This window comes from Choloepus didactylus, chromosome 8, assembly GCF_015220235.1.
Source record: "Choloepus didactylus isolate mChoDid1 chromosome 8, mChoDid1.pri, whole genome shotgun sequence".
Lineage (NCBI taxonomy): Eukaryota > Metazoa > Chordata > Mammalia > Pilosa > Megalonychidae > Choloepus > Choloepus didactylus.
In genome coordinates this window covers 72,484,658-72,508,758 of record NC_051314.1, presented here as the reverse complement: position 1 = coordinate 72,508,758, position 24,101 = coordinate 72,484,658, and the positions used below count along the sequence as shown (strand labels likewise).

Below are 24,101 nucleotides of genomic sequence, written 5' to 3'. Positions count from 1 at the left end.
ACCCAGGGCATGGTTATAACATCTGTGAACTATCTTTGTCATATGACTTTACATTATTTTTGTAGTTACTTTTATTCCCTGGCATTGGTATAAGGAGGTTTTATACTTTCATTTAAAATAATGTGGTTTTTATTAGGCTGTACATAGGATGCAAACTTGGTTTTAGTATGTTGAAGAATCTCACACTGGGTAAAATGTGACTGAGCCAGTAGATTTGATGTTGCCTTAAACTCTATTTACTAGCATCTTGTTGAAGTCTAATTGCCTTGGTAGTGCTTTAAAAACTGGGAGAAGTATTGGTTTCTTATTTTACAAACGGCAGTGAAAAACAAAAATTATGCCAAGTATCATTGTTCCTAGCCATAAATAGAAACTACAGACTTGATTATATTGTTATTTTATAACAGATCCCCTGAGATTCCCATGTATGTGCAGATGCTCGTGGTATGCGAGTATTGGAAAGGAGAGGTGAGAGGATTGGCCAGGTTTGACTAGGAGTGTGCCCTGGTCTGAGCTTGCAGTGGCTGTGCAATTTAGGCAAAGGTATAGAGGCTCTACTTGAGTAGATAGATTGGATGCTGGTATCACGATTGAAAAGCTGTTAAATCTATTTAAGTTACATGATGGCTGTGAGAATGGAGGAAAAGAGACAGATTAGAGTTTTTCTGGAAGTAGAATCTACAAAGGTTGGCCCACTTTGGATGGTAGAGAGGGGGAGACATTATCGCTGACTCTGAGACTTTGAAGTGAGTCACTGGCAGAATGTTGGTGCGTTTGTTAGAAAGCCGAGAGGCCACAGTCCCTGCTGAGGGTGATGGTAGGGAGCTAAGAGAATCAAATATTCTAAGCTAGAAGGATGTTTTTAAAGCTCACTGTCTCCGAACATGTTTCCTGTATTGGTTTAATATTGTAATATCTTCTAATGAACCAAAGAAGGAAGGGTCTTACAAGTTTCATGCATTCAAATCACTCCTCCAGTAACAATGTTCCATTAGTGAGCTGCTGTTGTCAGCAAGAAGGGGGTGTTGAAATGGTGGAATACTTGTAAATTTTGCATTTAGATCCCCCCCCCTAATATTTTTCTGTGGTATACTGAAATCTTAAAAGAATTATTCTATGAAAGCAAATCTGACACAAAACTTCTTTTCCTTCAAGGTTAATAAAACAAGCAGTTTCCTTTTTACATTATGGCTTTGAGGGATAGTTAACTCAGGGAATAAATTTGGGTTGTTTTCATTTGCTATACGCTGACTTTTAACTCCATTGTACTATAGAATTCAGACAGTAATAGGATCACAGTTCTTAGTGAATGTTCAGATTATGGTACTTTTTTTGCAGGAAAAGAAGAGGGAAAAAATTATCAAGATGAGAAAAGCTGTGCATTAGAAGATTTCCCATCATGTTTTTGAGGCATTTCATTTTTGTATACCTGACTAGTTCACTATTGCTTTCCATCCAAAATATATACCTGAGCTTTCTGCTCTTTAGAATTCCTTTCACTTTTTGTTCACATAAAAAACTTGGGTTTTTCACAGCTAATTCAGTTTTTAACTTCTTAGAATGTAAAAAACATCAAAGTCTCACAAGGGAAGTGTACAAATGCTGCATGGTACTTGGGACTAATACTATAAACAAATCCATTGCCAAGAACTTATTGTCATATTTCAAACACAGAATTAATAACCTGTACCAAGAGCACACATGCTATTCATCAGGGTTTTCTCCTGAGACTATGTTTCCTCTTCCTCCAGTCCCCGTATTATTGAAGAAGTTTGGAAACTAGAACTTAAAACATCTCTCATTATCATATTTTTCAAAGTACTCTTGAGAATTTGTAACCTTGGCAAAGGTTAGTCACCTTCAGTCACTTTTCTCTCCAGGGCTTGTGGAACTCTGGTGAACAGGTCTGTTTTGCATTTGTCTTTTCTTTTCTCAAAGGAGTAGCAAACACAGTTTGTCAGTGTTTATCTCACATCGCACAGAACTCAGTGTGAAAGTTTTTATATCATTGCTCAACTTAAAAAAAAGATGATTTCTCTGTTCGTTTAACTATTTTTCTTGTCAAATAATTGAGTCAAATTGTTGAAGGTTTTGCTGTGATTACATAGATGACAGAAGTTGGTGTGAAAGTTAATTAGTTATACTTGCTATTTTTCTACTTCAACAAATACTAATATATAATTTTCTGCTTTAGGCAAGTTTGAATTTTTGGTAGATTTGCGAAAATGCATATTTGAGGTGTTAAAATAATTTAGTGGGAGAAATATATGAGAAAAAATAAATTCTACATTTAGAAAGTAAATATATGAGTCATAATATGAGCTCTAAACCTTTCCACAGTCTCTGTAAACTTAATAGACCATGATTTCTATCAATTGTATAGTATTTTTTTAAGGGGTAGTATTGTAATGGCAATAATTGAAGTCATACAAAAGATGTACAAAATATATTATCCAAATTCCTGCCAATGCTAATAAAGATAACTGATATTATCAAGTTACTTTCTTGATAACAATTTTTACATATTACAACTAGATATATCTTTGTAATGCTTTATTAAATTTAGAACTTTTTATAATATTACTAAGTGAAAAACATTATACATAAGAGACCTTTTTAACTTTAGCATTCTTGGTATAATTAATAGCATGTTTTACTTAATAAGGTTAATAATTATTTGTATAAAATTGGGTCTTGTGCTTGCATTATGATAAAGGAAACTATTTTATTAAACTTTTATTATTCCATATCTTTACAAAGAGGAACGGCTATGAGGTTTATCTGTAGAGTATAAAATGACATAATTAATTAATTAATTGTATTATATCAGGTAATTTTACCCCAAATAAATGTACTGAATATTTACTAGCTTCTAATAACTTTACTAAGAGTTGGATCAATGGTGCATTTGAAGAGTTCTCAGTAAAGCTATTATTTGCTTTACTGAAAACCATAGTATAGTTCTTTTAGTATATTAAAACCGAGCATATGTCAAATTTTTATTAGGTAAAATTTCCTTATGTTTTTAGTTCAGTTTTCAAACTTAAGGTTTTAATAAAAGAGAAAAATACCACACAACTCACTTTGTAAAAGCATGTGGTTAACTTAGAGGAAATTTCTAGAGGTTAATTATGTTATTAACCTGGTTTTTGTAACCATGTATATTTAGAAATATAGCCTATTAAAATCCTTAGGAAGCATGTTTTACAACTAACATTTGTTTAGTGTTTAGATCTAAATACTTGTATTTTTCACATGGAAATCAAATGCCCTTCACCCACTGACTATGGAGAGGGTGGTGTTCTAATACTTAAAATATGGATCATAATGTCTATCTTATATGGTTTAGAGAATATTGTAATAGATGTAAATTGTTGATAAAATATCTATGTAACATATGAGAAGCACTCGTTAAATGAGTGCTTCATCTCTCCAAATCTTCCTGTGTTTTCTTCAAACACAAGGATGGTACCTCTCACCCACCATCAGATTCACACTCCTAGGTTGGGGACTGTTTGTGACGGAGGGCATACAATTGCAGAATGGCTGGCAGAGTTAGGAGTACAATGTGTGATAAGGCAACAAAATTAAACTGATTCTCAAGGAATGCAGCACATAACCTTGACTTTGTTATTATTGTTCATAACCAACTGAGTTATCTGGCCTTAGATTCAGTAAAGGTTCACTGACACATTAATTTTTATGTTATGGAACTTTTGAAATATGTTCTATAGATTATATTAAATTACTTGATAGGAACTATGATTAAAAATCTGACTACATCAACATTAGAGAAGAAGAATCAGAAAACTAAATTTAACAATTCTTATTGCCATACTTGATCACTTTTTTTGACTCAGGCTATAATTGAAGCAAAGCTTACTTTTGTACGGGGAAAAATATGAACTAATTGTGCATGTCAAAGCAAGCTCTTTAAAAAGAGAGAGGGCTACCTTTCCCCTATTTAAGAGAAGGGAGAGGGAAGGGCAAAGCAAAGTCCCTTGAAATATGTGTGCAAGTTTGCTTCTGGCTAAAAGTTAATGATCAGTTTCCTTTGTTCTCAGCTCTGAGCCTTGAGAAAGAGGTCTTTATTCAGGTAACTTTTAAATTATACAAATTAAAAAACCCATATTGGGATATGCTTTAGATTATAGATATGTGATTTTTAAAAAAATTCTTTGAAAATTAACTGAGTTCATGTTCTCAGCTTATTGAAAGAACAATAGAAACTCTATACATGTTAGCTGATAGAAAAAGATATTTGCTTTAGAGGCAAATAGTTAAGGTTAATGGGGAAGAGTCTGAGCTTATATTAGAGAAAGAAAATTTTAAATGTTTTCATAAAACTATTGTGGTTCTTTACCACTGATTGAAAGATGCATTAATCAAAGTTACTTTAAACAATATAGTACTTTAGATAGTCTGCCAAGTCTTTGTTAGTAAGTTAAAAATTTAAGGTTTGCTTTAATGCCGAAATTTTGAAAATAAGACTGAATTTTACATGCTAAAATTTTATTTTCACTTGATGTTATGTAACAATATCAAAAGTATCCTATTTTATCTTACTTTAAATCATTTTATTTTATAAATCTCTATGTGTACATGCTAAAAAGTAGTAAAATTAATTGGGTTGTAAAATAGAGCTAGATAATTTGTTCTCAAAAGTTTGGTATTTTACTATGGTAAGATATGAAATTATTGTACAGTTACATTTTGGTGATGCTCTATACAATTTAGGTCTAATTAAAGTCATTGCTTACTAAGTTTTACAGTTTTCAAAGGTGGTTTCTAAAAGTAAAAGTCATAAATTTACAAAGTAATAATCTGCATTGAGTACCCAATATCTGGAGATACATTGTCTAAGTCAGGAATTGGAAATATTTATTATGGAGTTTTGGTTCTTTCTAAAGTGTCTGACCATTGTTACCCTTGGTCAGCAAGTATCTAAGGCCAAGAAAATTTGTTTTAGTGAATTTAAACTTAAGTGATAAAGAAAAACATCAAAAGCTAAAGTTATTATGGTGTTCCATGTGCAGTTTCCCATTTATATTTCTCGTGAACTGAAATTAAATGTTAGGCAATGATTGGTGATTTTACAGTTGAAATTTGGAGCTGGAAGGAACCTTGGAGAACATCATATTTTACATATGAGGAACTGGGTACAAAGAAGGGAGTAACAGCAGTTATTTAGAGTGCTGGGACTAGAATTGAGGTTTCTGTTTATTGGGAGACAAAGAGTTAATGGTTTATTAGTGAATGCTCATGCTACTTTTAAAAGGGAAATCATATTTTATTCCTTGATACATTTCCATCTGGAGGTATAGCTAAATTAGCACTGGCCATTAAGCTATAGTGTACAGTGATATTTTCCAGATTCACCAGTGGTATTGCTAAAACTTGCTTCCATCCTTTTAGAGGCTTGCTTAGGTATATCTAAGTTTTGTTCACAACAGGGGTTTCTCAAGATTAGAGGCGAGAGTGTGGCCAGTTCTCATTTTGATTCACTCTCAAGCTATGCGGATAGGTTCATAATTAACAAGTTAAACGTTCAGGTATCTGAAGTTCCACTAATTAAGGAAATTTAAAATATGAGTAAAATCTAAATATGCAAATCAATGTGGAGCATCTTCATTTACTGTTTGAAACAATCATTATGCAAATCTATAGCTAAAACAATAATTTGACTTATGATGATAAAGAAGTATTGAGACCCTAACAAATGAACACGGTAGTTTCTTAAAGTTGGTCATGTGTAGATTTCTCATTAAGTTTTTAGTAGACTCTTCAATTCACCTTTTACTATTAGATATTGATATTCGGAATCTGGCTTGTACATGTTAATATCTAAGTGCTATTCTTATTTGCTGTGGTCATTGGAGGTTGATATTTTCATACCTACTTTTAAGTTTTCCTGTGAGAGTATTCAAATCAAGGTTTCATCAAAATTTTGTCTCTTGTCTTTATAACATATCCTTCATGAATAGCTGAAAAGTTCCAGGGTCTTTGGCGGTTACCCATGATAGATATTAACACTCACAATTTATACACATACACGCAGTTTATCTAAAAGGGAAGCCTAGGGTATCTGTGCTTTCAATGCAATGAAAGGTGTAGGTGTCATAACACCTAGCTGAAAGTTTTGACTTGCTCTGAAAATTATGGGCAAGTTATATAACCTGTAAGAGCCTCTGTTAAGTGAGCTATGGATGGGATTTGTAACAATGACAATGCTTCCATCACTTGTTTAGTGTCAGAATCATATACATTTATATAAAATATTACCTTGTAAACTACAAAACCTTATTGAACACTATAGTTTTAATTATCAGTGGTATTAGATGGGAAGTATGGGAGAAAGGATATGGAGAAGCACTTGAGTTTTTCCGTAAAATGTTTCTTTCTGTAATTTTTTTTTCAGATACAAGACAGTTGGCTAAGAATTTGGAAACTTTCTAGGGAAACTGGTACTTACACTTTTTATCTTTTGCCTTCTCAGCCTCCTCCCTTCCTTTGTGACTTATTCTCGGCATAATGTAGGTCATTCAGAAACTCTTGGAGACCTGAATCCATATGTTGTAGACTTGCATCCATATATAACGAATCTTTTGTATCTCCCGCCAAACCAAATAATTCTGTTAAAATAACTAACATCATAACTGGTATCTGTATGGCTTTTTACAGTTTACAATGTGCCTTTACATCTGTTTCATTTTGATGGTAATGGCGTGGTCCTGTAATTTCTCACCAGCTTTCCTCGGTTGCCTATTTGAGGACTGTACTTTATGGCAGCCTGTTATCTACTTTGTGACTCTCACATTCCATATGCCTTTTATTTAGGGTGACCCTAGGTTAACCTAGCAGCTTCATTTACTCAGCACTTTTAATAATAAATGGAAGGGGTGTTGCAAGTGACTTTCTTGGTCTCTGCTCGACTGAAAGCAAGCATCCATGATACTCTATGTCTGGGCAAGAATTCTGGCACAGCTTTATTTGTGCACTTAGAACTAAGCAGAATTCCACAAGGTGAGGGTGGGTGGTTCCCCTACTTGCTTGTGGTTATTAGTGTCAAGAGCTACAAACTTCCTAGTGAATTATGTTGAAGATAACTGTGAAACAATTAGAATAAAGAGAGCTACTGGGATTTCAGAGGGCATGGGCCTGCTAACATGCCCAGAACAATGCTCTCTTTATTTTCTCTGTAATAGTTGGTATCGAATTGAAAAAAAAAAAAAAGTGAGCTTTTTTTGGTACCTCTTTCTCTGTGTATAACAGAAAAGCAAATGTAGAAGTATTTTATTGATTATTTTTGATTATATAAAATAAAATATGAGTGAAGAAACCAATATTAATAATTTGATTATTCTAAAATATAAAATAATTGAGCAGCATTGAGGAAAAAATCAGTTAGGATCACAGAATAAATTATGTCAGAACAAAGTAATTCTCCTGTAAGTAGAAAAATCATATGGGAGCTTGCTTTTGTGCAGTTGATCTGTGGTTGAAGCTGTAAGAAAAGGAAGCTGAGTGACCATAGTTAAATTATAATTGTGTGAGCACTAAATAATCTATTCTGATTTTGAAGCTTAGTTGATCTTTTCTCATACAGACGATACTTAGATACACTACATTACTAGCATTTCCTTTAAATTTTGTCTTTAAAGTTTAGTAAATTCTCAGATGATGTTTTTTTTTTAATCTTCATTTTATTGAGATATATTCACATACCACGCAGTCATACAAAACAAATCGTACTTTCGATTGTTTACAGTACCATTACATAGTTGTACATTCATCACCTAAATCAATCCCTGACTCCTTCATTAGCACACACACAAAAATAACAAGAATAATAATTAGAGTGAAAAAGAACAATTGAAGTAAAAAAGAACACTGGGTGCCTTTGTCTGTTTGTTTCCTTCCCCTATTTTTCTACTCATCCATCCATAAACTAGACAAAGTGGAGTGTGGTCCTTATGGCTTTCCCAATCCCATTGTCACCCCTCATAAGCTACATTTTTATACAACTGTCTTCGAGATTCATGGGTTCTGGGTTGTAGTTTGATAGTTTCAGGTATCCACCACCAGCTACCCCAATTCTTTAGAACCTAAAAAGGGTTGTCTAAAGTGTGCATAAGAGTGCCCACCAGAGTGACCTCTCGGCTCCTTTTGGAATATCTCTGCCACTGAAGCTTATTTCATTTCCTTTCACATCCCCCTTTTGGTCAAGAAGATGTTCTCCGTCCCACGATGCCGGGTCTACATTCCTCCCCGGGAGTCGTATTCCACGTTGCCAGGGAGAGTCACTCCCCTGGGTGTCTGATCCCACGTAGGGGGGAGGGCAGTGATTTCACCTTTCAAGTTGGCTTAGCTAGAGAGACAGGGCCACATCTGAGCAACAAAGAGGCATTCGGGAGGAGGCTCTTAGGCACAACCATAGGGAGGCCTAGCCTCTCCTTTGCAGCAGCCGTCTTCCCAAGGGTAAAATCTGTGGTAGAGGGCTCAACCCATCAAACCACCAGTCCTCTATGTCTGTGGTCATGTTAGCAACCATGGAGGTGGGGTAGGCGAATGCCCCTGCATTCTCCATAGGCTCCTCAAGGGGGCACTACATCTTTTTTTTTTCCTTGTTTTTCTTTTTTTTTTTAACTTTCCCTTCTTTTTTAAATCAACTGTATGAAAAAAAAAGTTAAAAAGAAAACAAACATACAATAAAAGAACATTTCAAAGAGACCATAACAAGGGAATAAGAAAAAGACAACTAACCTAAGATAACTGCTTAACTTCCAACATGTTCCTACTTTACCCCAAGAAAGTTACCTAATATAGCAACATTTCTGTGAACTTGCTCCTACTATATCCACCAGAAATTAACAGACCATAGTCATTCCTGGGCATCCCCAGAACGTTAAATAGCTTATCTGTTCTTCTTGGATTATTGTTCCCCCTTCCTTAATTGCTCTCTATTGCTAGTTCCCCTACATTCTACATTATAAACCATTTGTTTTACATTTTTCAAAGTTCACATTAGTGGTAGCATATAATATTTCTCTTTTTGTGCCTGGCTTATTTCGCTCAGCATTATGTCTTCAGGGTTCATCCATGTTGTCATATGTTTCACGAGATCGTTCCTTCTTACTGCCGCGTAGTATTCCATCGTGTGTATATACCACATTTTATTTATCCACTCATCTGTTGAAAGGCACCAGAAATTAACAGACCATAGTCATTCCTGGGCATCCCCAGAATGTTAAATAGCTTATCTGTTCTTCTTGGATTATTGTTCCCCCTTCCTTAATTGCTCTCTATTGCTAGTTCCCCTACATTCTACATTATAAACCATTTGTTTTACATTTTTCAAAGTTCACATTAGTGGTAGCATATAATATTTCTCTTTTTGTGCCTGGCTTATTTCGCTCAGCATTATGTCTTCAAGGTTCATCCATGTTGTCATATGTTTCACGAGATCGTTCCTTCTTACTGCCGCGTAGTATTCCATCGTGTGTATATACCACATTTTATTTATCCACTCATCTGTTGAAGGACATTTGGGTTGTTTCCATCTCTTGGCAATTGTGAATAATGCTGCTATGAACATTGGCGTGCAGATATCTGTTCGTGTCACTGCTTTCTGACCTTCCGGGTATATACTGAGAAGTGCAATCGCTGGATCGAATGGTAACTCTATATCTAGTTTTCTAAGGAACTGCCAGACTGACTTCCAGAGTGGCTGAACCATTATACAGTCCCACCAACAATGAATAAGAGTTCCAATTTCTCCACATCCCCTCCAGCATTTGTAGTTTCCTGTTTGTTTAATGGCAGCCATTCTAACCGGTGTTAGATGGTATCTCATTGTGGTCTTAATTTGCATCTCTCTAATAGCTAGTGAAGCTGAACATTTTTTCATGTGTTTCTTGGCCATTTGTATTTCCTCTTCAGAAAACTGTCTTTTCATATCTTTTGCCCATTTTATAATTGGGCCGACTGTACTATTGTCATTGAGTTGTAGGATTTCTTTATATATGCAAGATATCAGTCTTTTGTCAGATACATGGTTTCCAAAAATTTTTTCCCATTGAGTTGGCTGCCTCTTTACCTTTTTGAGAAATTCCTTTGAGGTGCAGAAACTTCTAAGCTTGAGGAGTTCCCATTTATCTATTTTCTCTTTTGTTGCTTGTGCTTTGGGTGTAAAGTCTAGGAAGTGGCCGCCTAATACAAGGTCTTGAAGATGTTTTCCTACATTATCTTCTAGGAGTTTTATGGTACTTTCTTTTATATTGAGATCTTTGGTCCATTTTGAGTTAATTTTTGTGTAGGGGGTGAGGTAGGGGTCCTCTTTCATTCTTTTGGATATGGATATCCAACTCTCCCAGCCCCATTTGTTGAAAAGACCATTATGACTCAGTTCAGTGACTTTGGGGGCCTTATCAAAGATCAGTCGGCCATAGATCTGAGGGTCTATCTCCGAATTCTCAATTCGATTCCGTTGATCTATATGTCTATCTTTGTGCCAGTACCATGCTGTTTTGACAACTGTGGCTTTATAATAAGCTTCAAAGTCAGGGAGTGTAAGTCCTCCCACTTCGTTTTTCTTTTTTAGAGTGTCTTTAGCAATTCGAGGCATCTTCCCTTTCCAAATAAATTTGATAACTAGCTTTTCCAAGTCTGCAAAGTAGGTTGTTGGAATTTTGATTGGGATTACATTGAATCTGTAGATGAGTTTGGGTAGAATTGACATCTTAATGACATTTAGTCTTCCTATCCATGAACATGGAATATTTTTCCATCTTTTAAGGTCCCCTTCTATTTCTTTTAGTAGAGTTATGTAGTTTTCTTTGTATAGGTCTTTTACATCTTTGGTTAAGTTTATTCCTAGGTACTTGATTTTTTTAGTTGCTATTGAAAATGGTATCTTTTTCTTGAGTGTCTCTTCAGTTTGTTCATTTCTAGCATATAGAAACATTACTGACTTATGTGCATTAATCTTGTATCCCGCTACTTTGCTAAATTTGTTTATTAGCTCTAGTAGCTGTATCGTCGATTTCTCAGGGTTTTCTAGATATAAGATCATATCATCTACAAACAATGACAGTTTTACTTCTTCTTTTCCAATTTGGATGCCTTTTATTTCTTTGTCTTGCCGGATTGCCCTGGCTAGCACTTCCAGCACAATGTTGAATAACAGTGGTGACAGCGGGCATCCTTGTCTTGTTCCTGATCTTAGAGGGAAGGCTTTCAGTCTCTCTCCATTGAGTACTATGCTGGCTGTGGGTTTTTCATATATGCTCTTTATCATGTTGAGGAAGTTTCCTTCAATTCCTACCTTTTGAAGTGTTTTTATCAAAAACGGATGTTGGATTTTGTCAAATGCTTTTTCAGCATCTATTGAGATGATCAATTGATTTTTCCCTTTTGACTTGTTAATGTGTTGTAATACATTGATTGATTTTCTTATGTTGAACCATCCTTGCATGCCTGGAATAAACCCCACTTGGTCATGGTGTATGATTTTTTTAATGTGTCTTTGGATTCGATTTGCAAGTATTTTGTTGAGGATTTTTGCATCTATATTCATTAGGGAGATTGGCCGGTAGTTTTCCTTTTTTGTAGCATCTTTGCCTGGTTTTGATATTAGATTGATGTTAGCTTCATAAAATGAGTTAGGTAATGTTCCATTTTCTTCAATGTTTTGAAAGAGTTTGAGTAAGATTGGTGTCAGTTCTTTCTGGAAAGTTTGGTAGAATTCCCCTGTGAAGCCATCTGGCCCTGGGCATTTATTTGTGGGAAGAGTTTTGATGACTGATTGGATCTCTTTGCTTGTGATGGGTCTGTTGAGGTCTTCTATTTCTTCTCTGGTCAGTCTAGGTTGTTCATATGTTTCCAGGAAATTGTCCATTTCCTCTACATAATCCAGTTTGTTGCCATACAGTTGTTCGTAATATCCTCTTATAATTTTTTTAATTTCTTCAGGATCTGCAGTTATGTCACCTTTCTCATTCATTATTTTGTTTATATGGGTCTTCTCTCTTTTTGATTTTGTCAGTCTAGCTAGGGGCTTGTCAATCTTGTTGATCTTCTCAAAGAACCAACTTTTGGTAATATTTATCCTCTCTATTGTTTTTTTGTTCTCTATGTCATTTATTTCTGCTTTAATCCTTGTTATTTCTTTTCTTCTACTTGGTTTAGGATTGGTTTGCTGTTCATTTTCTAGCTTCTTCAGTTGATCCATTAGTTCTTTGATTTTGGCTCTTTCTTCCTTTTTAATATATGCGTTTAGTGCTATAAATTTCCCCCTTAGCACTGCTTTTGCTGCATCCCATAGGTTTTTGTATGTTGTGTTCTCATTTTCATTCGTCTCTATATATTTAGCAATTTCTCTTGCTATTTCTTCTTTAACCCACTGATGGTTTAGGAGTGTGTTGTTTAACCTCCAGGTATTTGTGAATTTTCTAAGTCTCTGATGGTTATTGACTTCTAATTGTATTCCATTGTGGTCAGAGAATGTGCTTTGAATAATTTCAATCTTTTTAAATTTATTGAGGCTTGTTTTATGTCCCAGCATATGATCTATTCTGGAGAAAGTTCCATGAGCACTAGAAACGTATGTGTATCCTGGTGATTTGGGATGTAATGTTCTCTATATGTCTGTTAAATCTAATTCATTTATCAGATTGTTTAGGTTTTCAATTTCCTTATTGGTCTTCTGTCTGGTTGATCTATCTATAGGAGAGAGTGATGTGTTGAAGTCTCCCACAATTATTGTGGAAACATCAATTGCTTCCTTTAGTTTTGCCAGTGTTTCTCTCATGTATTTTGTGGCACCTTGATTGGGTGCATAGACATTTACGATTGTTATTTCTTCTTGCTGAATTGCCCCTTTTATTAGTATGTAGTGGCCTTCTTTGTCTCTCAAAACATCCCTGCATTTGAAGTCTATTTTATCTGAGATTAATATTGCTACACCTGCTTTCTTTTGGCTGTAGCTTGCATGAAATATTTTTTTCCATCCTTTCACTTTCAGTTTCTTTGTGTCCCTGTGTCTAAGATGAGTCTCTTGTATGCAACATATTGATGGTTCATTTTTTTTGATCCATTCTGCAAATCTATATCTTTTAATTGGGGAGTTTAATCCATTTACATTCAACGTTATAACCGTGAAGGCATTTCTTGAATCAGCCATCTTATCCTTTGGTTTATGTTTGTCATATTTTTCCCCTCTGTCTATTAATATCCTTTATTATACCCATACCAAATCTCTTTAGTACTAAACCTTTCTCCAAGTCTCTCTGTCCTTTCTTTGTTTCTCTGTCTGTAGGGCTCTCTTTAGTATCTCCAGTAGGGCAGGTCTCTTGTTATCATATTCTCTCAGCATTTGTTTGTCTGTGAAAAATTTAAGCTCTCCCTCAAATTTGAAGGAGAGCTTTGCTGGATAAAGTATTCTTGGCTGGAAATTTTTCTCACTCAGAATTTTAAATATATCGTGCCACTGCCTTCTCGCCTCCGTGGTGGCTGCTGAGTAGTCACTACTTATTCTTATGCTGTTTCCTTTGTATGTGGTGAATTGCTTTTCTCTTGCTGCTTTCAGAACTTGCTCCTTCTCTTCTGTGTTTGACAGTGTGATCAGTATATGTCTCGGATTGGGTTTATTTGGATTTATTCTATTTGGGGTTCGCTGAGCATTTATGATTTGTGTATTTATGTTGTTTAGAAGATTTGGGAAGTTTTCCCCAACAATTTCTTTGAATACTCTTCCTAGACCTTTACCCTTTTCTTCCCCTTCTGGGACGCCAATGAGTCTTATATTTGGATGTTTCATATTATCTATCATATCCCTGAGGTCCATTTCGATTTTTTCAATTTTTTTCCCCATTCTTTATTTTATGCTTTCATTTTCCATTCTGTCATCTTCGAGGTCACTGATTCGTTGTTCAACTTCCTCTAGTCTTGTACTATGAGTGTCCAGAATCTTTTTAATTTGGTCAACAGTTTCTTTAATTTCCATAAGATCATCCATTTTTTTATTTAGTCTTGCAATGTCTTCTTTATGCTCTTCTAGGGTCTTCTTGATTTCCTTTGTCTCCTGTACTATGGTCTCATTGTTCATCTTTAGTTCTTTGAGTAGCTGCTCTAGGTGCTATGTCTCTTCTGATCTTTTGATTTGGGTGCTTGGGCTTGGGTTATCCATATCGTCTGGTTTTTTCATATGCTTTATAATTTTCTGTTGTTTTTGGCCTCGTGGCATTTGCTGAACTTGATAGGGTTCTTTTAGGATTTGTAGACCAATTGAAGTCCTTATCTCTAATTTATCAGATGTACAGCTTCGTGGAGTACACTTTCTCTAACTAACCAGCAGGTGGCGTCCACGAGCCACCTGTTCTCCACAAGCCAGTTCTCCCCTGCTTAGCCTTTTTGGTGAGTGGGGGAGTGAGTCTTGTGGGGTCCAATTGGTGTACCAAGCTTGTGTGTGTAGTTGGTGTTGCCTGCCCTGTATATGGGGCGTGTTTCTGGGCAGTAAGGGGGGGGGGTGGCCCTAACAATCAAATCTCCCTGGTGATCCTAGAGTTTTAAGGCTGCTGCAATAGTCTAATCCTTCAGTTCAGTCCTGCCACAGTTTGTCTCTGCCACTGACCCACAAGTCCTTGGTATTGGCGTATGGCTCCTGAGACTTGCAAGTGGGCCCCTCTTCCAGGCCGTGCACCCCCTGGTCCTCTGTTGAGGGATGACTGTGCTGTGTCACAGGTGAGTGCCGTCCCCCCAGGGCAGTTCTGGACTGCTGGGCTGTGTAGGGAGGCTCCCAGTCTGCTGAAATGATGGCTGAATGGGGCTTTGTTAATTCACACTGCTTTACCTTCCCAACTCTGGGACAATCAGCTGAGGTTGCAGGGAAGGCTAATGTCCACGCCCAGTTTTGTGGTGTGTGCCTGTTATCTGAAGCACTTCCGTCACACTGGGTTGTCTGGGGCAGTTCTGGGCTATGGGGCTGGCGATGGGCAGGAGTGTTTCCTGTCCACCAGGATGATGGCTGTGAGCGGACACCCCCCTTTTCTTGGGAAGTTGTGGTGTTTAGTGAATTTTCTCAGCCACTGGATTATTGTGTTTTGTCTCAGAGCTCTCCTAGTTCTGCTCTTGACTTGACCTGCCCAAATTGCAGGCCTTTGAAGCTTTCTGTATTGGGCTTCTTAGAGTAATTGTTTTAGAAAAAGAAAAAATGATTAAAAAAAAAAAAAAAAGAAAAAAAAAGAAGGGCCCTCCTCACAGATCTAATGGGTTATTGAAATGCTAAGAGACAAAGCAATTAGGGCCATTAAAGAAAGGTCCACAGGGCAGAGAGATCAGCTTTTCTTCGGGATTTGCATATGAGCCTGAGGGCCTGAGCTCTGCCCTTCCCGTTTCTATGTTCACCAGAACTCCAAAAATCCTCCGCTTTTATTTTGGAGTTTTTTGTGCTGTTTTTTTCTGTCTGTCTCCTCTCTGCTGGGCTGGCTGCTCTCAGATTCTCTGGTGTCTGGTCTCAGTCTATCTATGGTTGGAGTTTGGATCAGTAGAATGAGTTTCCGATAAGGGCTGCCACTGCAGTTCTCCCTTCTCCTTCCCGGAGCTGACAGCCCCTCCTCCCACGGGACTGAGCCTGGCAGGGAGGGGTGCCGGTCCCCTGGCCGCAAAAACTTACAGATTTCGCTGATCTCAGCAGTTCCACATTTTCATGAGTGTTGTGTGAAGTATGCCCAAAGTCAGATTGCTCTGTGGTGTCCAGTCCACGCAGTTCCTGGCTTTCTACCTACTTTCCTGGAGGAGTAACTAAAATATACAGCTCACCAGTCTGCCATCTTGCCCCGCCTCAGATGATGTTTTAAAAACAAATTTTATTAGATAACTCATGCATGTTGTAAAAAATTCAAATGTATAAAATGGTATATAGTAAAAATTAACTCTTCTTCACACTCCTGTCCTTCAACCAGTTTTACAAGTTATTGTTTTTTTCCTAGAGAAACTCTTAAGCATATACACATACATTTTTGTTGTTTTTAATTCAAAATTAGCATGGTACATTAGTTATTCTGCACCTGATTTTTTAATTTAATAATATATTTTGGAGATTGTTACCTATATAAATGAGTTCTCTCCTTCTTTATAATGGCTGTATAATATTTCATCACATGGTTGTATCACGCTTTATTGAGCCAGTTTCCTATTGAGCTGTTAAAATAGTTCCCAATCTTTTGCTCTTACAAATGATACTGCAGCAAATATCTTTCTACATATTTCATTTAACTGGATATGAGTTTATTTCTAAAACAAATTCCTAGATGTGACATTGTGGTTTTAATTTTGATAGCTGGTTCATTAGAAATTGGTCTCCAGGAGTATGTCTATTTACGCCAGTAGTTTTTCCCAATACACCTACCCACGTAGTATATTACCAATGTTTTTTATCTTTGACAATCAGGTATGTGGCGTATGGTATCTCATTGTAGATTTAATTTGCTTTGTCCTTTTTGTGATGCTGAGCATATTTTCAAAACTTTGCAACTTTTATCTCCTTTCTTGATAATGTTCTTATCCTTTGTCATTTTTTAAAAAAATCAGTCATCTGTTTACGTATTATATCACCTGATTTGTTCTTACTTTTATTTGTTCTTTCCTCTGTTTTTTGAAAAAAATATTTTTAAAAATTTGGTGGTTATAAACATGGAGAAAATTATAGAGAACACCTGTGTACTTCCACCCAGCTTTGACAAATCTTAACATTTTGTCATTGTCAATTTTCCACTCTGACCTCATCTACTACTCTTCTCCCCATTACTCATTCTGCACCACCATCTCCTCTGATGCTCCAGACAAACTGTTCTTCCTGCTTTTCTTAGAACATACCAGGCTCAAGTGTACTCAGCCTTTACATGTGTCCTTCCTCTACAAGGAATTTCTTCCTGAAGACATCTGCATATATTGCACTCTCACCTTTCCAGGAATTTGTTCAAAGGTCAGCTTCTCTGTGAAACTTCCTCTGAATTCCATGTCTATAATTGTACTGTCCACCCTCAGCTCTCCATATTTCTCTTTAGTGCTTTATTTTCCTTCATAATAGTTATCATGTGAGATACTATGCATTTTCCTCTTTCTCTATTAGAATGTAAGATCTATGGGGGCAGGAATGTTTGTCTGTTTTACAGCTTATTTCCAGTGCCTGGAATAGTGTCTAGCACACAGTAAGTGCACAATATATTTATTTTTGAATAAATAAATATTATATTAGTTCATTAAGTATTGATTCACAGATGCAGATGAAGACCCATGCTTTCCACCTTTTCTATTGCTTCCTTTTTCTCCCTGTTCTATTATTACCATGTATGTATGCTTCCAGATATAATATATTGTAAAGTTTTATGAATTATCAGACTTCATATAATGGCATCATACTGAATTAGCCTTTTTGTCACATGTTTTATTCATTCAATATTATGTTTGAGATAAGTATATTCAAGTATATAGCTTTAATTCATTCATTTTTAACTACATTCTATGAATATACATACTTATACATTGTCCTATGATGTACATTTATATTACTTCTAATTTTTACTCTTAAATAGCATGCTGCTATAAACATTCTTGTACATGTCTTCTCGTGCACGAATATGTGCACCTAGAAGAGAAATCGCTGATTTTAAGATATGCACAGCTTCAACAAGCAGTTCCCATTGCCCCATATCCTGTACTTGTTTGAAAACTAGAACTAGGCATTAAGCCATGAAGTAACTTCATTCAGTTTATTGTTGCAAAATTCTGCCTGTTTCTCCTTGGCTCCAGGGTTAAAAAAAAATTGCCCCAGGTGGTGGTGGGCAATAGTTTTATTTTTCCTTCTTACTAGCAGGAGGCGTTGATAGTTTGGAAAGCAGGCCCAGACCTACACCTCTCTTGCATTAGTGAGCCAGGCTTTTACTTGCCCATCTTGCATGGAGCACTTGGAGTCACCTGTACCAGGCAGGAGCTGAGCTTCTGCTTCTCACATTCCTCTGGGTTCACTGATAGCTGTCTCACCACACTGCATTTCTGTTCTCTTTCTGGTCAACAGAGGTGTGTGTTGTTAGTAATCATGGTAGTATTAAATTTGGCTTTCTCTTTTCAGATCTTATTTTATATCACTAAGTACCTGCAGCAGAGGGATTATGTACAAATGTAAATTTACAGATCTATATAGATCTGTTAGCTGACTTTGACTAATGTTCAGTAGCAAATTAATCAAGACTGAAGTGGTTGGCAAGTTATGTATCGCTAATTGTAATCAGATAGATCTGCTTTGGATTCTAATTGTGTGGGTTGGAAAGTTGAAATTCTTATATAAAAATCTAGGAGCCTGACTTCTTTTCTTACCCAGATGGAAAAGCTTGACATCTCTGTACCTATCATAATGGTTCTGTATACTTTATGGTAGTCCAGGAACTTTAATTCAAATTAAATTTTGGATCCAGTTGGCTATTTGAACCAGAGTTTTAATGAGGCCTTTGAATTTTTTTTTTTCCTCTTAAATTTAGTTTTATTGTGATCCACCCACATAGCACACAGTCGTCCATGGTGCACAACCAACTGCTCACAGCACCATCCCACAGCCATGCACCCATCACTCCAAACCACCCCCAAATACCCTCCCAACACCAGGAAGAACCAGAACAAGAATAAAAAATAAAAATAAAAAAGAACACCCAAATCACCCCCTCCCCATCCTACCTTATCCCCTATCCAGGCCCCATCCCCACTTCTCTACCCATCCATCCATACACTGGACAAAGGGAGCACAACCCACAGGGCCCTAACAATCACACCGTCACCCCTGCAAGCCACACTGCCACACAATTGTCCTCAAGAGTCAGGGTCACTGGGCCAGAGCCTGGCAGTCTCAGGCATTCATTTCTAGCCATTCCAACATACCAAAACCTAAAAAGTGTCATCTACATAGTACATAAGAATGTCCACCAGAGTGACCTCTTGACTCCATTTGAAATCTCAGCCACCGAAGCCCTGTTTTGCTTCATTTCTCATCCCCTCTTCGGTCAAAAAGATGCCCTCAATCCCATGATGCCAGGTCCAGATTCATCACCGGGAGTCATATCCTGCATTGCCAGGGAGATTTACACCCCTGGAAGTCAGGTCCCACGCAGGGGGGAGGGCAGCAAGATCACCCGCCAAGGTGGCTTAGTTAGAGAGAGAGGGCCATATCCGAGCAACAAAGAGGCACCTAGGGGGAGACTCCCAGGCACAACCATAAGCAAGTCTAGACTCTCCCCACAGCAATAAGCCCCACAGGGGCCAGCCCCAAGATAGAGGGCCCAGCACATCAAGTGGCCAGTCCCCAACAACTGGGAGAATATCAGCAACAGTCCAGGTGAGGAAGTCTGAACCCTCCCCCAGCCCTCCAGGGGACCCTGAACATACACTTCCACTCTCCACACAGATTACCCCAGGATGTGCTGCTATCTCACTCCAATCCATACAGACCTACCATAGCTCACCTCCCACTCAAAGTACCATGCAACCACAGTGTTTGAACAAACCGACTGTAGAAGTTACATTGTTTAGAAAACATAGATTCTACGCTAAACAAACATCTCTTCCCTTGGTCTTACACGGAAGCTGAAGCCTGAACACAGTCAGTTTCAACTTTACCCTTCGGCCCAATTTGCTCTAGTCTTAACCACATCTGCTTTATTCATAGCTGTAATTAAAGTCTGGTCTTTATTTCAGCTTTTTTTTTCTTTTTAACAGTTGCTGTATGTGTTAATACTGATATTCATATCTGCCAAGCTGTAGCTCTGAGTTTCAGGTGTAACACAGATATCTAATGTTCCAGAGACCAATCAGGTTATATACTAAGGGATCAACATCTCAGAGTTTGAAGATAGCCATTACAATTCAGAAATAGATTTGACTGCTGTAAGAGCTTACAATCTAGGGACCATTACAATAATCATTTCCCTGTTAGGCTGTGCTCTAAGATTCAGTTCTGAGTTTACACATTGAAGTTTGTCCATATTGGTGAGGCATTATAGTGTTTGCCTTGGTTTCTGGTGTACTTCACTCAACATGCTATCTACAGGATCCATTCACCTCTTTGAGTGTCTCACAGCTTCACTCCTTCTCGTAGTTGCTCAATATTCCATTGTAGACATACACTACAGCTCACCATTCTGTTCCTCAGTCAGTGTACCCTTAGGCCACCTCCACCCATTGCAAATCATGAATACTGCCTCATAAAAACTAATGTGCAAATGTCCATTCATGTCTCTGCTCTCAGGTATTCCAAATATATACCCCATAATAAGGTTGTAGGACCTTATGGCCCCACATACTTAGCTTCTTGTGGAGCCACCACAGTGACCTCCAGAAAGGCTACACCGTTCTGCCTCCTCAACAGTAAATAGGCACATCCCTCTCTCCATGTTTTCTCCAGCACTTTTACCTCTATTTGTATTTTTTCCTACAATCTTATAGAGATATATTCACATAACATACAACCATCCACAGTATACAATCAGTTGTTCGTGGCATCATCACATTTATCAGCACAGTCAGCACTTGAACATATTGATTATTGTGAAAAAGTTGTTTTGTTTTTTTTTTTGGTGAATAATAAAAAAGATAATAAAAAGAAAAATAAAAATGTCATACAATACAATATAATAGTAAGGACAGAAAACAATACCAATATCTCCTTTATATCCCCCTCTCATACACATTTATCTTTGGATATATTGCCTTTTTTCACATTTAATGGAAGCATATTGGAATGTTACTGTTGACCATAGACTCCAGTTTGCTTTGATTTTGTTTTTTCCAAAATACCATCCCTTTTTCAACACTCTGCCTGGTTGACATTCATTTGTTCTCCCACATGTGATGAGAACATTTTTATATTTGTACATTTAGCAACGGTCATTGGCCACTCTGGTTTTTGCCAACTTATCCAGTCCCAGTCTTCATCATCTATCTTTACCTCTGGTGTCATACTTTCCCCTATCCCACCTCTTTCAGCTTTACTCACAGACATCTTTGTTCCATGTACTTACAATATTGTGCTACCACTACACAGTATTATGCTATCTGTTTCTGGATCTGTACAGTCAATCCTGCTGAACATTTCTGTAGTCCTTCAGCATCAAATGCCTGTTCTCTACTCTCTTTCTGTCTCCTGGTAGCCTGTGTTATCAGCTTTTAACTCTCAAAGTTTGCTCATTAGTGTTATTTCATATTAGTGAGACAAGGCCTTTGAATTTAAATCCCATGAAGTATAAAAGGGTTAATTTTGACTTGGTACATTTTGTAGTCAGGAAGTTCCCATTTCTTTCACCTTATCATAAAATAACTTATATGACCCTTTTAAAATAGATACTTTTGAACAGTGTCATAAGCATGTCAGGATGATTTTGCTACATAACACTCCTATGTATAGGAAAGTTGACCTGCTGGATAGAATTTTTAACTTTATATATGAGTTTTGAAGAAAATCTGCCAAAAAATGAGTTGTTTTGGGCATAATTAATATTGAGTGTTCTTTATGACAGTAATTGGCAAATAGATTCACTGGTTTCTTAAGGCCATTTCTGAAATATACTAATAAAAACGTGACATCAACATAGAATAAATACGGAAGGTTGGAATTCCATGATATTTAACAAAATTAAGCTCTAACTCAGCAAAGTAATACACTGTATTATTTATTAGTTTAGAAAAGTTACTAGTGAATATATTTATGATCCACTGGCAATCCATAGTATATTAAAATTTTTTTAGCAATAAATATTTTACATGAACATTTAATCAATGCATTTTCTTCTCTTTAGTGCAGGCTAATGGAAATCATAGAAATAGTGAATTACTGTCTCAGATAACCCAGAGGGATATTGGCAAAGCTGAAGAAAATATCGTATCTATTTCTTACCCATAATACTGAACTCTTAATATTGGAACAGTTTTATAAAGATGAAACAGTGTTTCATTCTGTGTGTTAGTTCTTCCAAGTGATTTCAATCTCTCTTGGACTCTGATGTAATATTTGCTGGGACTTCATTGGTTGTGACAGGAAGGGGTATTAATCTGTTAGTTCTCCAAGCACACCATGATCTCTCTTGCCAGGGATCTTTGAAAATATTCTTGTTGGATCATTCCCCTCCTTTCTTGTCACTTGACTACATCATGCTCTTCATTCAAGGTTCAACAGATATATGTTTATGATCTACTCAGCCTAGTTTATTTGCATTCCTTCTACAATAGCTGTTATCATAGACCAGCTTTCTTCATCTAGGCTTTCATGAGAAACAAGCCTTGATGCTCTATGCCTTGGGACCTAAGGTATCCATTGTATGTATTGAATTAACTTCTATGCATTGAAATGATAGTATTTAATATTATTGGGAAAACTGAGACAATAGCTTTTCTTTGTTTAGAGGTTCAGATGAGTCACTCCAGTTGACAAAAGCTACCATAGAGTATTATGAATTTTTCTTTACTCATTGTATCCCAAAGGATTGTATGCTGTGTATAAACATGGAGTATGTTTCTTTCCACCATTTTACCCCTAGTGCTAGCGCATTGAATTCCTTCCACATAGGAGTTGTTTGATAAATATTTGTGGATTAAGTGATTGACTGAAGGAAGCTTGGACTGGCAGAACTTAGATGGTAAAGATGTTTAAGGTAACCAGTAATCCATATCACAAGTCCAAGGAGGGATATTTGGGCTTAGATCACATATGAACTAATGTTGATATCTGAAAGGTCTTGTCAGGTGGGGAGAACAGTGGCACTTTCTGAACAGTGGCAATACTTATTGTCAGAGTGGTAGTGGTATATTTGTTGGTAGTAGGTCTGTTTAGGTTAAAGAAGAATCCTAGCCTGTGACTTCAGCTCACTAAGGTAACACATGATGGGTGGAGAGGGTGGAAAAGATGAGGACGGCGGCAGAAATAAGGCAGGGGATCTACGTTCCAATGAATATGGCCAGAATTGAATATGGCCAGAATTTAGGTAAGGGCCCAATCCATTGGGAAATGGAGTGGAAACCAGGAGTCAAGACAGAAGCCATGTTAGACAGATAGAGAAACATTTGGGAAGGTTGTGGTTCAAGTGATGTTCATTTATCCCAGATCACACTGGAAGGGGTGGGACAGAAGATGTATCAAAAACAATACCCTCCAGTGGGTCTGGGCCTTCTGAAATAATCCCAGACTCAGGTCTGCTTGTCTCAGAGAGTGTCAGGGCTGAGCTTCAACTCTTAGGTCGTTTCAGACTTGATCCAGTCTGGCAAGGGTGATGGTGGGACTGTGCTACATGTCTCTCATCATCCTGCAGGCTAGGGTGGTCTCAAGAGCAGCAAGGAAGACAGGCTCAAATGCATAAATGCTTCTCAAGTGTCTACTTGTATCATATTTGCTATTGTCCCATTGGTCACAGAAAGTCACATGGCCAAGCCTTGGGTCACTGTAAAAAGGGTATTATTTAAAGAGGTAGATACAGACAGGGGAATAATATATGACCTATTTTACAGTCTACCACATTTGCTTCAGAATCTTTAAATAAAATGCGTGATGTTGTAATAAAATCTGTCTAGGGATTATAAATTAATGAATTATGCTTCTTTTGATATGAAACAATTAAAAAAAAAACTAACCTTTAAATAAAAGACCAGCGGTTAAATGTTCTGATGCTGTTCAGAATTTCTCCCTTTACACATCACATACTTACTTCTTAAGTGTACTTCAGGACTACTGTATGTTTTAATAACTGCAGGCTATCTCATATTTCCCAGGGAATATATCCATGAGACCAAATGACAATGCAGGTTAAATGTTCACTAAGTCTGCCTTCAAGTAATCTGTTAAAAATTAAAATTTGTATTATTAAAATTTGTATTATTTCATTGCCAGTTGACCTTCAGGCAATTTATCCAGAAATTTATGCAGGTAGCAGCATAAATATGTGTACTCAAGTGTCTCTTGGGTAAAATATGACTCCTGGCATTTTTTTTTTAATTCAGTTTTATTGAAATATATTCATATACCATACAATCATCCATGGTATACAATCAACTGTTCACAGTATGATCATATA

At 36.8% G+C, this 24,101-nt stretch overlaps 1 protein-coding gene across 7 annotated transcripts in view; it reads left to right on the top strand.

The window, feature by feature from the left end:
- SLC16A7 (solute carrier family 16 member 7) overlaps positions 1-24,101 on the top strand; it is a 219,224-nt gene that overhangs the window by 59,069 nt on the left and 136,054 nt on the right. Inside the window, exon 1 of one of the 7 annotated variants that reach the window (XM_037848354.1) lies at positions 1,597-1,904. The exons of the other annotated variants lie outside the window; for them this stretch is intronic. The gene's annotated coding sequence lies outside the window, so the exon portion shown is untranslated. Of the gene's footprint in view, positions 1-1,596; positions 1,905-24,101 lie in introns of those variants that run through there. 7 annotated transcript variants of the gene reach the window in all.